The following is a 16995-nucleotide window of genomic DNA, read 5'->3' as shown; positions in this document are numbered from 1 at the left end:
AGTTGGCTTATACTTAGCAAATTGTAGTTGAGTCCATCTACGAGATAGACTTCAGTGATATCGCAGTTGTTATTGAATGGGACTGTGCCAGTGTCAACTATCTTCCCCTTTAAGTCATCTCCAAATTTAACACTTCCACCATTTATTTTAATGACCTCTTTAAACAGGTTTTTGTCACCTGTCATATGGCTGGAACACGTACTATCTAGGTACCATTTTCCTTTGTGGCTCTTTCTCTGATGTTCCTGCAAAATGTAACAATTACTTTCTCTTAGGTACCCAAGCTTGCTTGGGTCCTTGTTGGTTAGTATTACTAAGATTAGGGTTGTCTTTGGGTTTCCAAATCCACCCTGAAACATTTGATTTTCGAAAATGACAAAAGGAATATTTATGCCCACTTTTATTTCAAAGGTGACATAGAGAAGGTGATCCATTTTTTGGATCTTCCACTAGTGCTTGTGGACTCTGTTCTGGTTGGTCCCTTTTCAGTTGACTTGTAAGTCGCCTAGTTGGACTTAACAGAACTATGACTGGTGGATTTGTGCATGCCATTGAGTTGCATCTGCAATTCCTGAAATTCTTCTTGAAGTACTTCTTTTTAAATTTCACATACTTCAAGCTTGAGTTTCCAGTCTTTCTTTTCCCTATTGAGTCTCTTTAGTTCATTCATCAACTTTTGAGACTCTTTTAAAGTAAGGTCAAGAATATCCTTCAATTCATTGCATCTTGCACAGTTATAGGATCTTACCTCTCTTGTTTCACCTCGTGGAATAAAATAGTTTTCTTTTTCATCCTTGCATTCGTCATCTGAAACATCTTCATCTGTCCAGCAGCCTGAAAGTTTGTTTATGTCATTTTCCAAAATTGTCATGAACCACAGATTTGCTATTTATTCTGGTTCTGAAACGTCTTCATCACTCCAGCTTCCAAAGGATTTATTCTTGTTAAATCCTCTGTCAACTTTTCTTTTTAGATCTGGGCATTCAGCTTGTACATGTCCGTATCTTCCACATTCAAAACATTTTCCATCATTCTAGTCCTGCTCATTGTATTGCCTGGTTCGCCTTGATGATATTCTTCCTCTTTTTGTGTTTTTGTATCTTCTCATTAGACCATCTATGTTCCTTGATACCATGGCAATTTCTTCCTTGAGGGCTTCAGGATCATCGTCAATGTCATTTTTTGTCCTATTAGTTGTAGCATTGAATGCCACTATTTTCTTCTTTTCTTCTAGGTTGTTTTCATGAGATGAGTCTTTTCAAATGCTATGAGATCCCCTCTAAGTTCATCATACGATAATTTGTTTAGATCTTGTGATTCAAGTGCAACTATTTTTGTCTGCCAAGTCGTAGGGAGACTTCTCAGAATTTTCCGAACTTGATCACCACTAGTATATTGTTTACCAAAAGCTTTTAGATAACTGATGATTTGCTAAACCTTGCAAACATTTCTTCAATGGATTCTCCTTCTTTCATCTGGAAGAGTTCATAATCATGAACCAACATATTGATATGCGTTTCTTTCACTTTGCTGGTTCCTTCATAAGTGACTTCTAGTTTATCCCACATTTCTTTGGCTGTATCACAACTGGATATTTTTCATATTCTTCTCCACTTATAGCATTATAGAGTATATTTCTGGCCTTAGCACTGACTTGAACAACTGCCATCTGCTCGTCTGTATATTCATCTATATCTTCCGGATCAGCAGCAGGTTGTGCTGCTACAGGCAGTGGATAGTTCCCTTTCTTGATTACTCGCCAAACTTTGACATTATATGATTTTGCATATATTTCCATACGCACTTTCCAGTGAGAAAAATGTTTCCCATTGAAATAAGGTGGTCTAACTTGTGATGTTCCTTCTTGAAAGAGTGCTCCAACAATTCCTTGTTTTTCCATTATCTTTTCTCACAAGTTGTTAAGCAAAGAAGAGTGAGACTAGCTCTGATACCAATTGAAAGTACAAGAGGTGGGGTGAATTGCTTATTTTAAAATTAGTTATTATAAGTTGACTAGTTTACCAATTAATTGACTACAAATAAGAGCGAGATAGTAAGAAGTACAGAATTAAAATAGAGAAGTAAAGTGCAGGAATTAAAGACACCGGAGTTTTTATACTGGTTTGGATTCAATGTGAATCCTAGTCCAGTCCCCTTGGGTTGCAAGGGTGTTCTCTTTCAGTGATTGAGTTTCTTGAGTACAAAGTGAATGATGTAGTTTTATACCAACTGCTCAGTTTCTATGTCTCTCGTCTTTTCTTGATACAATGTCTCACCGGTGATTTTCTCTCTTTCTTCTCTAACTTGTCACACAACAGAACTAGTAGAACTACAATGTTTGTTTGAAGTAGAACAAAGAGAGAGTAAATGGTTTGATCAAAGTATATCTCCTTAAATCTGAAATGATCGTATATATACTTTCCAGGAGGCCTTAGAGTCAGGAGAGATTTGCGAACCCAAGAGATTTGATTCTTGAAAGGAATCAAATATTGATTCTTTCCAAGAATAAGGTTGATTCCCGTTATACTTCCTTGATGAGTGGACTTTGATAGCTTTCCATCTTTAAGCCATGATATCCGCCGGATTTTCAGTTTTGGCTATGCCTTTGCCGAACCTTTAGTACTTCTTTCCTTTTTATTGTTGATAGCTTCTATCATCTTCTGATCGATATCTTCCTTCAGTTTCAATCATCGTTGATTCCTTGATTGCTTCAGTCAATCTTTGATTGATACTTTCCTTTTTACTTTGATTCTGATTGATTTCCTTGAGTCCCTACATCAAACACAATTATATTATTTTTCATCATTAAAACTAAAATCTAACAATTAGGCTGTATTTTGTAACCTCCAAAGACTTGCACCGATTATTTATATATTATCTAATTCCTTCACATGCGAATTCTTCTTTACACTTGTTTTACCTCGTAGTTGAACCTTTAATTCCATGTCTTCCTTCACTTATATGATCACATATGACAATTATAATCTAATAATCCCACATAGCGTGATTTCAGTAGGGACCCACAGTTGTGGACCTCAAAGAGTACCGAACACCTTCTATTCGATAATTTGAGCCCTTACCTGATCTTTGGTGACACGGACTAGTTAAATAGAGTTATTTGCAAATAGGTGCTCTAACGCACCTTAAAGTCGTTAGGTGGCGACTCTTCTCTTTTAATACCCATTTAAAAGAGTTGTTACATGTCGAAACCCGCTTTCGCGAGAAAACGGGGCGCGACAATATTACCTCTATTACTTTAATTAACTAAATAATTAGTTTTCATAATTTAATAGACGAGTACTATAATTTTAATTAATTAAAACTAACTAATTACAGTAACTAATAATACATTTGTTAATTATAATTTACTACTCCCTCTGTTTCAAATTAGATGAGGTACTTTCCTTTTTAGTCTATTCCAAAATAAATGACACATTTCAAAATTTGGAAATAATTCAACTTTAAACTCTTAATTTTATCCATTTTACCCTTAATGAGAAGCTTTTATAACCACACAAATGTCATGGCCCCACAAAGCTTTTACCCCTTAAGATTGTAAGACTACAAGTTTTAAAAGTCTTATTTTTTTCTTAAAGTCCGTGCCGAGTCAAATTAAATCATCTAAATTGAAACTAAGGGAGTACATTTTTATTGGGATTAATTAAGTCTAATTAATTTAATTATAAAAGTGGTCAAAACTTAAAATGGGCTACAATTGAAATTGATTAGTTTAATTCAATTGACCATGCTTTAAATTAATTTTTAGCCTACTACCCAAAGAATTTGGCCCAAAATATTGGCCCAACACCTATAACCCAGTCTGACCAACCCCTATCCCTATCCTACTTGGCGATCCACGTCACTTACTTTCAACCTATCACCACACGACATGTCACACCTTCCAATCATTCACAGAAAAAATACAACTCATCTGGACCGTTTATCCAAATCATCAATGGTCCATATTTAATCCCAATTTTCCCTAAATTTATTAAACCTCTAATGTTTTATCTCAGTATTTGGATCAAAATTGTCCAACGGTTCCAGTTTTATCCCACTAAAACCTTTTCTTTTCCTTTTATCCCCAAAAAATCTAGGGCTTCCCCTCCCGTCTCTCGTTTTAACTAAGAGACCAACCCCCAAACCCTAATCATTTCATCCAAAGATCGGCCGCCTCTATTTCCTTTTCCCCTCTCATTTCTCTCATCTTCTTAGACCCATCAATCACTGAAACCTTGCACAAAATGGTGCAAGGTCACTAAAAATCGACTAAAATTCACCCTATCTCTCTTCCAACCGAGAATCTCGCCGATCCTATCCTTTTTTTCTCATCTGATTTTTAATCTCAAACCCCCAAACCCTAGACATGTACGTGAAAGGGTGAGAATATAATCATTTCCTCCTATTCCCATCCAAATCTATGCATAGAGCTGTAGATTCATGAAGATATTAATCCCATTATCATGATTCTTGGTCTAGAGGTCAAACACAGTGACCTCTAGACATGGGCTTTGACCGATGGTTTGGTCTCCAACGGCCGATTTCCTTCGCCATTTCATGCTAAGGTAAAAGTCACTCTAATCTCCCATCTGTTTTCCTTCTATTTTTCCCCTTTGCTATCATCAGCGTTCAATTGCCATAACCCACTATCTCTTTGAATTCAAACGAACCCTAAGGCTCCGATGGCCAATATAAATAGGAGCTTCAATGCTTTCACCGAACAAGACGAACTACCTAAGAAACTTAGTAAATGTTAGCTGCTAAAATACTCTAAAATTCTTTTCTAATTTCCTTTCTTTCTTTCTTTTTTGCTTGAGTTTGATTACTTCAAATTGAGTGTGAATTGTGGTTCCTAAATGGCTAAAGAGGACCACCTAGTTTGAGGCTCCAAAGAAGTGACTATTGAGGTCTATTTTATACTGAAACTATCATTAGTTTATTTATTAATGAATCAGAGTAATGTTATTGTGATCCTCGTCCTGTTAACTTTCTATGTTATTCTCTATGTTGGCAGCCTATTTGATCCCTACTATGGCTCTGTTAATTAGGTGACACTTATAGATTCCCATATTTTGTATGATCATATTAATGGAATGATACCTATGAACCTTCATGTCACCTTGTTTAGTCAACTGGAGGATTTTTATGCCTATATTGTCATGTTATTGAAAACATTCTTACCATGCTGGTCGTGTGATTGGCTAATTGAATGATCCTCATAGCACCATGTTGTGACTCTCATCATACTGTGTTGACTGGTTAGTCGAGTGATTCCCACTGACAGTCATGTTCATAAGTATTATGTTTGTGATTTTCAGTTAAAGTAAGGTGATCTATGTGTTAGTTTATCATTGTAGCTTGAATAAATAGATGTTAACTTTCATATCACATATCCACTTTGCTAAACTAGGTATAAATGAGCATTCTTGTTATTTCATGCCTATGTGGTGTTTGAAAACTGTCCATAAGATCTTTCTGCCATATTTGAATATACTGCTGGATCTGATAACTGGAATGAGTATACTCAATGTGCATTACCATGTCTATATGTCATGCGTATAGGATCTAAATGGTGAGACTGGATTTTGACCATTCTACTAATGCTTAATGCTCTCATGTATTTTTACTGTTAGTAATAACTCCTTTAAGACTGATATTGAGTATGATTTTAGCATAGGTTCTTAGTGTGATATGAAAATTTCAACTATGTGCTTGTTCTGTTCTACGACTGCTGTGGTATTTTGTCACTTACTTTAATAACTTAAACCTACCTAAAGGGAACTCTATCTTATAGGTTCTCTATGAAGTATTGGACCTTTAGTAAAGTTAGTAAATGGGTGCATATGTTTATCGTTACCAATTACTGATGCCTTAAGCTACTCAGTGTGACTTCTCTGAAGATGAAATTGTAAATAGCTTGCTTACAGGGGTATATGGTCAATCGTTTGTTCTTTTTGACCCTTTCCTGATTGTATATGTGACTCTTATGAGTATTTTGTAAATGATGTGCCACATGGAATGATTCAGAATCAACCTTTAAGCCTTTAAAACAATTAAAATTTTGGAAACTTGTGTAACCTATGTCTGATAATGATTATGGTTTTAGAGCTCAAGTATGTGTTAATCCTTGATTATTCATGACTTTGCACCCCAGTAATGACTTCACTCCCTAGAATGGTTATTTGCTTTGAGTCAATTGGTGCTTCTGTGTAATTGAATTCTCGGAGTGTGTTATGAGACCGTATGTACTTCTGCTAGTGTATTTTGTATTGGTTGTGTGAGGCTGCCTAGGTACTTGTTTGGTTGAAATGCCATGTTGATATTTTGTTTGTGCTAAAACCTCTGAAGAAGAGTGAGGTTCAACGCTTAAGGGAATTTTAATGTGAGCTTGACTTTGTGATTAAGGGACCCCTCCCTAGCACAACCACTGCTCGGGTCCATGAGACCCCCGTGAACTCTAAATTGTCTGGGGTCCATAAGGGGGCCTTATAAATACATATGGTTCACCCTAAGCCCATAGTCATTGACTTTGACTAATCTTCATGGGATTAACATAAATGAAATTTGGCTTTGCTATATTCTTATAGATTATGTTCTTATTCATCATATGTATATCTTACTTTACCTTCTATTTTTATATGCTATAATCATTTCCTTTTCTTTTCTTCGCATGGATCACTGGGCATGCTGAGATCATTGAGAACTCAGGCCCAAGTCCGAGAATTGGGTTGTCTCCTTGCTATCTACCAAAGCTTTGTTGCCACTTAGAATTTTAGTTGGGTCTGACCAACTTTCAGCCCAATAATGAGAGTCTAGCCTTCCTTCTCTTTATATAAAAATAATTGTTGATTCTTACTGTCTTTCTTTCTGTGTATATTGGAAATTCATTGATGTCTTGATCGTTTAGGTAGATTTTAGGCAAATCAGAATCTAATAGGTAAAAAATAATTGTGGCTTCAAGAATTAATTACTTTAACAACCCTAACACTTTTGAAATATAAACATTTTGAAACTAACTATTTTGGCAACTAATCTTTCTTTCACTTGCATATCTTTTCCAATGTGTTTTATTTGGTTTTATGCATCAACAGAACTTGAACGAGTTTAAATAGAAACAACTCCTTTGAAATATTTTCAAAATGGATCATAGGCAACTGAACTGTTCTAACACAGAAAAGGGCAATCATACATCACTGATTTTTAGAAGAACCAAGATTAAGCAGACCTTTTGGAAAATATACTGGTCTTTAGTAAAACAGCCTCCAAATAAACAAATCAGGAATACCAGTTTTAATAAATATGTAGACACATTTTCTTGAAATAACCACTCATTTTATTAAGAATTTTAAACAAATCTTACCATTTCTAATGGGAATATAATTTCTTTTTCTCAAAACAAAAGATGTGCTTTCAAACTAGAATTAATATAATTTTTACTCATACAAGGCTTTTCATAAAAAACCATTTTAGAAATTTTAATCAATTAATCAACTAGGATATAGGCATTTCCTTCCCCGCACCTAGCCTATGTTTAAGGAGCTATCTCAGGTAGATTTTAAGGGATGCCTAATACCTTCCCCTTAGTGTAACAAGAACTCTTACCTGGATCTCACTGGTTAGTAGACCATTAAGATAATAATCTTTAAAGACTTATAGGTACCCTAGTGTACCTCAAAATATTAGGTGGTGACTCTTCTTTCATCAACTTCAGAGGAACCACAAGTTGTATTTTATTTTAACCTGTGCAAAATAGGGTGCAACAATCATCATGCGGCATATCCTCATAACTCATCTATAAAGCGCACAAGGACATAATAATAATAAAAATGTGGATAAAACATGACTATGACAAAATCAATTATACCAACCAAGTTCAAGTAGTTATACAAAGGATTATATATGTATCACGGAGTGCACACATCTCAATGAAGGCACATTACAAGAACAAATCTGAATGTGTGTTCATAACCTATGTGTATCTATCTCGAGAAAAATATAGTATATGTCTCAAGACTTGCTCATCATGTTCTACATAAGGTACCAATAGCGTCAACATTCCTCTAGCATGGTTTATTATACTCACATCGTCGATTAATTAAATAATATATGGAATCAAATAAAATACACAACCAAATAAAGAATAGAGTAAGATAGAATCTACCCCGAGTATGAATACAAATGGAACATATATATACGCTCGTCACCTCATATATACATCACCCTCGCATGCAGCAAACAACATCAATTAATAGGAAAAAAATCCCTTAACCAAAGCTACGCAAGACACTTACCTCAATAAGCCCAAATCAAACCTCAAAAATAGCCTTTCTCTAAAAATCACCTCCGTCCAGCCCAAATCTAGCCCAATAACTCAATCATATCAAATCACGCAATAGGAATCAATTCCAATTAATAAAGTTTAAATCTTTACCCAATTCCCAAAAAGTCAACAATAGTCAACCTTGGGCCCATAAGGTTAAAACCCGAGTCAAGGGGTAGATCCTTGTCACGACCCAAAATCCAACTAGTCGTGATGGCACCTAACCCAACCTGCTAGGTAAGCCAGTTAACCACTAAACAATTCCAATAATAATTAATAAAGCAATTAAGTAAAAAAATACCTGAATCTTATATATTTCCCCAAATACTGGTTGTACAAATCATGAGCTTCTAAGAATAGAGTTTACAAAGCTGGTATGAAGTAAATACGTCGTCTGTTTGAAAATTACATAAACAGAGTTTTATGAATCTAAGGCTACCATGAACAAGAGGCAGCTACAACAGGAACGCAGGTACATCTTCAGATCCAGCTCCCAACGAACACAGCAACTTCACGCAAGGTGCAGAAGTGTAGTATGAGTACAACCGACCCCATGTACTCAATAAGTAACAAACCTAACCTTAGGTTGAAAGTAGTGACGAGCTTGTACCAAGGTCAGAGTCCAACTCCAGTAACCAACAATAGTTCATAACAACATAACGCAAGTAATAAAAGAAATAACTCAAAGATAAAATGCCTAGCTTAATCATGATTTCTGAAAATAGTTCTGCCTTTCAAGTATATAAGTGAAAACCCAAATCGTTTACCGAAGTTGCCAAATTATGAGTAAGTTTGAAAATAGTAATTTTCCCAAAACTCCTTTCAATAATAAATAAGATGTTTCATTTTCTTTCCAGATAGCCAGGGTAAAACAATGCATCACTATGCCCATGTGTCAACACATGTGAGAAGTCATGAATGACGTGATACCGTACAGCATGAGAAAAATACATCTCTATGCATGTATGGCATGTATGTCAATGCAATGTATCTCAAAGATGAACTCATGTACTTACACTCTCAGAGTACTCAATCTCACTTTCTCATACATTCCACTCATCATGCTCAATCACTCGGTACTGTATATGGACAATCTGGCCCAGGGAAGATCCATCCCGGAATATATACACCAACTGATCATCAGTCACTCAGTACCGAGTAGGGCCAATCCAGCCCGTGGAGAAGATCCATCTCTAGGTATATAATGCTTCGGACAAGATCCATATCTAGGGAAGATCCATCCCTCAATAATATCAATCACGCTCACTTGGGGTGTGTGCAGACTCCGGAGGGGCTCCTTCAGCCCAAGCGCTATCATAAATTAGTATAACCACTGCGGCGTGCAGTCCTATCCCATAAATGTCACTCATAATCAGGCACTCAGCCTCACTCAGTCATCAATCTCTCCGGTCTCTCTCTCACGGGCTCACAGTGTCATGATACTAGCCCGAAAATAATGATATGATGCATCAATAAATAACAGTAGAGACAGAGATATGATATGCATATGAATGCGTATGACTGAGTATGTAATGCAATGAAAGCAGATAACTCAACAGCAGAAATGATCTCGGTGGGTCCCAACAGGATGAGCATGTATCCTAAACATAGTTTATAGCATGAATCACATTTCGGTAACTCTAGTACGTAGAGATTTCATGATTTCAGACAAATTCAGGTAGCTTCACAGTACCACAGGAATAACGGAGTCACGACTCACACGGTGCATGCCCACACGCCCGTCACCTAGCATGTGTGTCACCTCAACACCAAACACATAACACGTATATTCAGGGTTCATACTCTCAGCTCCAATATTAGAAGAGTTACTTACCTCGAACAAGAAAAATCCAATGTCGAGTAAGATAAACGATGCTCCAAAAATTTCCATCTCGCGTGTACCGACCTCTGAAAGGCTCAAAACTAGCCAAAAGCAACTCAAATACATCAAATAAAGCCCAAGGAAACAATTCCAAAGGATAAAGATCGAATCCTTAATCAAAACCCAAATCCGGCCAAAAGTCACACTCGTGCCCACGCCTCAGAACCCGATAAAAATCACAAAATCCGACACCCCATTCAATTACGGGTTCAACCATACTAGTTTCACTCAAATCTGACTCCAATTCGATATTCAAAACTCAAAAATTCACATTATGAAACTTTAGGCTAAAACCCCTAATTTCTCTTTAAAATTCATCAGCCAATAGCCAAAAATGAAGATAGATTCATGGAATAAGATCAAAATCAAGTGTAGAACACTTAACCCCAATTCCTGTGATGAAAATTGCTCCAAAAATCTCCTCAATCCGAGCTTGGAAATGTTAAAATGAAGCCAAAATCGCGAACCCTTGTATTTAACATTCTGCCCAGCACTTTCGCATATGCGGTAAAAATGTCGCATCTGCGACCTTCGCTTTTGCGGAAAAACTTTGCTTCTGTGAATAATAGCCTTGCCTAGCAACCCCCGCACCTGCGGTATTAAACTCCGCATCTGCGAAGATCCTCGCACCTGCGCTTCCACTCGACGCACCTGCGCATCCGTACCTGTGCCCTTTTCTCTGCTCCTGCGGGCCTCCTCATCCAGATCCCATCCCTCTTCTACGACTGCATTGTCGCTTCTGCGACCATCGCACCTGCACAAACCAGCCGCAGGTGCGGTCTCACCAGAACCAGCAGCAACCAGCAATAACAACATGAAGAAAAAAAAAGATCTGAAATCAATCTGAAACACACCCGAGCCCCTCGGGACCCCTTCCGAACATACCGACAAGTCCCATAACATAATACGGACCTATTCGAGGCCTCAAATCACACCTAACAACATCAAAACGACGAATCGCACCTCAAATCAAAATCTATGAACTTTGAACTTTCAAATTCCATATCTTGTGCCGAAACACATCAAATCAATTCGGAATGACTTCAAATTTTGCAAACAAGTCATAAATGACATAAAGAAGCTATTCCAATTTTTAGAATCGGATTCTGACCCCGATATCAAAAAGTCAACCCCCCTATCAAACTTTTCAAAAACTTTGACTTTTGCCATTTCAAGCCTAATTCCACTACGGACCACCAAATAATTTTCAGGACATGCTCCCAAGTCCAAAATCACCATACGGAGCTACTGGAAACATCAAAATTCAAATCCGAGGTCATTTACATATAAATCAATATCCGGTTGACTTTTTCAACTTAAGCTTTCCATTATGATACTAAGTATCTCAAGTTATTCCGAAATCTCTCCAGAGCCGAACTAACTAATCCGATAGGTCATGATACAACTATAAGGCACAAATAGAGCAGTAAATGGGAGAACGGGGCTGTAATACTTGAAACGACTGGTCGGGTCGTTACAATCCTGACTACCCATAACCCCACAAGCCCATATGTGATTAGTTTTCAAAACTGAGTCCAATTCGACTCTCAAATTCTAAATTTTCATTTCTCAAAATGTAGTAAACAATCCCCAAAATATTCTTTCATTTTCTATGATTTTGGTGTAAAATATTATAAGAAATAAAGATATAATATCAAAATTAAGTGATATTCACTTACCCAATAGTTAAATGTGAAAATCTCCCTCAAACATTGCCTCAAACCGAGCTCCCAATCTGCATATGTGACAAAATGAACTCAAACCCTGATATGGCCTCTAAGTATCAGTTGTGGATCTCTCATTTGCGGCCAAAGGTTCACAATAGTGGCCACCGCAATTGCGACCAAAGTACCGCATTTGCAAACCCAACTACCCAAGACAAAGTTGCATTTGCGACAAAATACTTTGCGGAAGCAAAGTCCACCCAGAAGCGGCAACTCGCAATTGCGACCACCAAAATTGCAAATGCTAACCCAACCATCGGAGGACACAGTCGCAAAAGAGACAACCAATCATCGCAAGAGCAAACAACCTCGTGCTCACAATTGCAGACAAACACTCACAAATGCAGAACTGCTTCACACGCCCAGATTCGCAAAGAGAGATTCCCCTCGCAAATACTATAGTCTCATTTGCAACCTATCCATCGCAAATTCGACAGCTGTAGAACCAGAATTCCCAGCTAGGCAAATGTCACGACCCAAATCTCAACATGTCGTGATGTCACCTATCACAGTACTAGGCAAGCCGACAATCACAAAATAACTACGTATTTTAATTTAAAAATATGATATATTGAGTTTAATAGTAAAAATCTCATAAATAACTGAAAGGAATAACTGCGACTCAAATACAAAATCCCCAAAGATCCGGGTGTCACCGAGTACATGAGCTACTAAATGACAACACAGTCAAAAACTTCTAATACAACTGTCTGGAAAGATAGAACAATGCTAAATAAACTGAAAATAAGGAGAGTCGAGGTCTGCGGACACCAAAGCAGCTACCTCAAAAGTCTCCAAGCAGGTAATGCTCCAAGTCTAGCAACCACCAGGTCTAGATATACCTGGATCTGCACACAAAGTGGAGAGTGTAGTATGAGTACAACTGACCCAATGTACTCAATAAGTAACAGGACTAACCTTGGGCTGAAAGAAGTGACGGGCTCATATAGTTACAGTCTAAATCCAGATAATTACAGTACATATATGAAAGGAAAAGAACAGTAATAACTTAGAGAAATCTCATAATCAGTTGTACACAGTACAAAAATGTAGACATGCTTTCAAGTTCAACAGTTTAGGCTCAATACTGATAAAATATGCCAAGTATAGCTAGCATGAGGAATATTACATCTCTATGTCTACATGTCAAATATGCATGTCACTTGTAATGCAACACAATGATAAACTCATGTACTCATGCTCTCAGAGTATTCAACCTCACTCAGCACGCTCAATCGCTCAGCACTCTCAATCACTCAACACTCGCACATGACACTCGCACTCAACACTCAATGGTACCTGCGCTCACTGCTAGTATGTTAGACTCCGGAGGGGCGGATCCAGCCCAAGCGCTAATGTCACGACCCAAAATCCACTAAAGGTCGTGATGGCACCTAACACCGCCGTCAGGAAAGCCAACGGTAATTGATCAACCTAATTACTCATTTTAGTATTTTTGAAATCATAATTTTCATTAATTAAATAGTATGAAATAGAATTTACAGGGTAAACGATAATATTTACATGAACTACAATAATGAACAACCCGTAGGAACCCCCAAAACCCGGTGTCACAAGTGCATGTACATTTACTAAGAAGTACAATAATAATACAACATCTGTCCAGAATGTAAATAAGACAGGATAAAATAAATAGTACAATGGAGAATCGGTGGACTGCGATGCATAGCCTGAATTGCAACTCACATAAAGTCTCCTCGACGGATGCGCCTATGCGCCAAGATGATCACCAAAGGAACCTGTCAGATCCTGTACATTTAGTGCAGAAGTACACCATGAGTACGTAAATCAATATGTACCCAGTAAGTATCTAGCCTAACCCCAGAGAAGTAGTGACGAGGGGTCAACATCGACACTTACTAGAGGTCTAATAAAATAATATAAAAATTCATATCAGATATGAAGTGCACAGCGATAGTGGGATAAATCTATAAATTTCATAATCTTTCAAATATTTCTTTTAAAGTATAAATTTCTCGATCTTGTATTCTACCTTAATAGCTCAGGAAATGCCAAGTATCAATACAAAATAAATAAGGAATACCATAAAAATGCCGGGCATCAGTGGAAGGTTTATCTCGTGAATATTCGGACTACTAGCGATATAATGCACGATTTTGCCGAGGTCGTTCAGCCTAATCCAGAATAATGTGTACACTGCCGAGGGTCGAGCGGCATGAACCATATATGCATCTATTATACTGCCGAGGCATTAGGCCCGCTCTATAAGAAAGGAAGGAAGTTACCGAATTACGAGACACGTGTTTACAATATAGTACATGAGCACAGAACGAATATAATCTTTACCGTTTCTCAAATAACTCGCCCATAACTCAAGTGTTAGGGTTCGGCCTATTATATATATATATATATATATATATATATATATATATATATGTATTTATTTCTAAGTCAAATTCAGTTATAACTTTAATTAATTAAGCCAGCAGAACGAGTTTAAATAATTTAATTATTACATGATAAAGCTCTAAGTCTACCCGGACATAAACATACTTTAGCTACGTACAGACTCTCGTCACCTCGTACGTAGCACCTACAACTAGTTGCACATAACAATTAATATCACCTAGAGGTAGTTTCCCCCTCACAAGGTTAGACAGGAGACTTATCTCGCTCCGAAGTTCTATAGCCGGCTCCAAAGCCTCTATAGCACCTCAAACCGATGCCCGTCAATTCAAAACTAGTCAAACAATATGCAAATCCATAAATATATACTCTATTACCCATAATTAATCAATTTATAACAATTCTCTGCTTCGTTCGAAAAGTCAATAAAAATCAACCCTCGAGCCCACTGGCCCAGATTCTGAAATTTCTCGAAGATAAACTTTACCCATAATATAACAAACTCAAATATATAATTTATTCCTAATTTCATTTCCAAAATTGTGGTCAAAATCCAAAATTACCAATTCTAGGTTTTCTACAAAAATCCCACAATTTTCCTAAATTTTCCTCCTTAAATCCACATATAAACCTTACATTTAGCTCAGAACAAGTGGGAAATTACTTACCTAGTGTTTCATAATGAAAACTCCTCAAAAATCGCCCAAGAACCGTGCTCTAAAAATCTCAAATGAAAATGACGAAATGACCAAGTTCGATCCCTTATGTTCTGCCCAGTTTCCGCTTCTGCGGACAAAATCTTTGCATCTGCGAAGTCGCTTTTGTGACCACAAATGTGCATCTGCGGAGTCCACTTGTCAGCAGTCCCATCGCACCTGCGGACTCCTCTCCGCTTCTGCGCAACCGCTGGTGCGAAGTAATAGCCGCATATGCGCTCCAGCTTGCTTATGCGACCACTCTGTCGCTTCTACGAAGCCGCATAAGCGTTCTATTTTCCGCTTCTGCGAAGCCTTTCCCATCCATCCTTCCTCTCTTCTGCGATGCAATCTTCGCTTCTGCGACCCAGCTTCCGCAGAAGCGATCGCACCAACAACTAGAAATATCCTAGCATTTCCTTAGTCCAAAATCGATCCGTTAACCATCCGAAATCCACCCGAGGCCCTCGAGACCTTAACCAAATATACCAACATGTCCCAAAATGCAATACAAACTTAGTCGAGCCCTCAAAACACGCCAAATAACATTGAAATTACGAATCTCGCCTCGAATCAACTTATAAATTTTCAAATTATATGTCTTGTGCCGAAACGTACCAAATCAATCTGGAATGACTTCAAATTTTACGCACAAGTCACAAATCACAATACAAACCTATTCCTAGGCTCGAAACCTCAAACAGACATCGATAACATCAAAATCCACTTCAAACCAAACTTATGAAATTCCAAAACATTCAAAAATGCCAACTTTCTACAATAAGTGCCGAAATGCTTCCGGACCACCCGATACTCAACCCGAACATACGACCACGTCCGAAATTAACATACGAACCTATTGGAACTTTCGAATCCTGATTCTGAGGTCGATTACTCAAAAGTCAAACCATATTCAATCCTTCCATCTTAAAGCATCAGAATTTAGAATTTTCTTCCCAAATCAACTCTGAACTTCCCGGGATTCAATTCCGACCACACGCACAAGTCATAAAACATGAAGTGAAGCTGCTCAAGGTCTCAAGCCGTTGAACGACGCGCTAGAGCTCAAAATGACCAGTCGGGTCGTTACATTCTCCCCCACTTAAACATACATTCTGTCATGCCCCAAACTCGGGGAGCACGACCGGCGCTCAACCGAGTAAACCCGGCTGAGCAAGCCTGTTAGATTTCATTCTAACAAAATTCAACCATGAATAAAGAGGAGATGTAATCTATTAATAAAACACTAATAAGATTTCATCAACAACTCCCATTTCATTTTCATTAGCAGCTTCATTTATAATTTCCAAAATATTACAAGTTTATTGATATAATAAAAAATATATCTGCCAAATACCAACATTTCTAATTCAATTCCCAACATCGACTATCACCCACAACCTGTCTACGGAGCCTCTAAGTACAATAGAAGTAAAAAACGAAAGTGCCGGGGATAAGGCCCCGGTTATACCTCATAGTACAAAATACAACATTAGATGACATAAAGCCCGAAATAGAGTAGGGTTCACCAAAACTTGCTGAATAAAGAGTGACTGCTAATGAGGACCAAAGCTGCCCTGTTGATGAACCACTTGCATCCATTGAAGATGCAGCACCCCCGGCAAAAAGGAACGTTAGTACATATGGAATAGTACTAGTATGTAAAGCTAACTGTCCTTTTTCAAAATAGAATGCCAACATAAAAGGGAAAACCATGGAACCAACAATCAACAATCAATGATATCCAATTTCCAAGTTAAAACATAATAATTTCCAAAATACGAAGATAATATTATTTTTGGTTGGGAGATCTTTAGCACCGATATACTACTGTTCACAATATCACCTTTTACAATACCAATACCACCGTACTTTTAGCATGGAGTCCGATCACGACCCGATCGGCTAGGCAATCTCATCCGAGACATCAACCACAATCACGATTGCAATTACAATTTCCAGCATAATCACCACCATGTGTGCGAC

General features: G+C 37.6%; 1 long non-coding RNA gene across 1 annotated transcript in view; it reads left to right on the top strand.

The window, feature by feature from the left end:
* The first annotated feature begins 4053 nt into the window (after window positions 1-4053).
* Window positions 4054-16995, top strand: part of LOC138900479 (uncharacterized) — a 50928-nt gene continuing 37986 nt past the window's right edge. The window contains exon 1 of the long non-coding RNA XR_011411521.1: window positions 4054-4565. This is a non-coding gene — a long non-coding RNA (uncharacterized lncRNA). The remainder of the gene's footprint in view (window positions 4566-16995) is intronic.

This window comes from Nicotiana tomentosiformis, chromosome 10, assembly GCF_000390325.3.
Source record: "Nicotiana tomentosiformis chromosome 10, ASM39032v3, whole genome shotgun sequence".
In the NCBI taxonomy this organism is placed as follows: Eukaryota; Viridiplantae; Streptophyta; class Magnoliopsida; order Solanales; family Solanaceae; genus Nicotiana; species Nicotiana tomentosiformis.
Note: the sequence above shows the minus strand (reverse complement) of the source record. Positions and strands in the feature narration are given on the sequence as shown.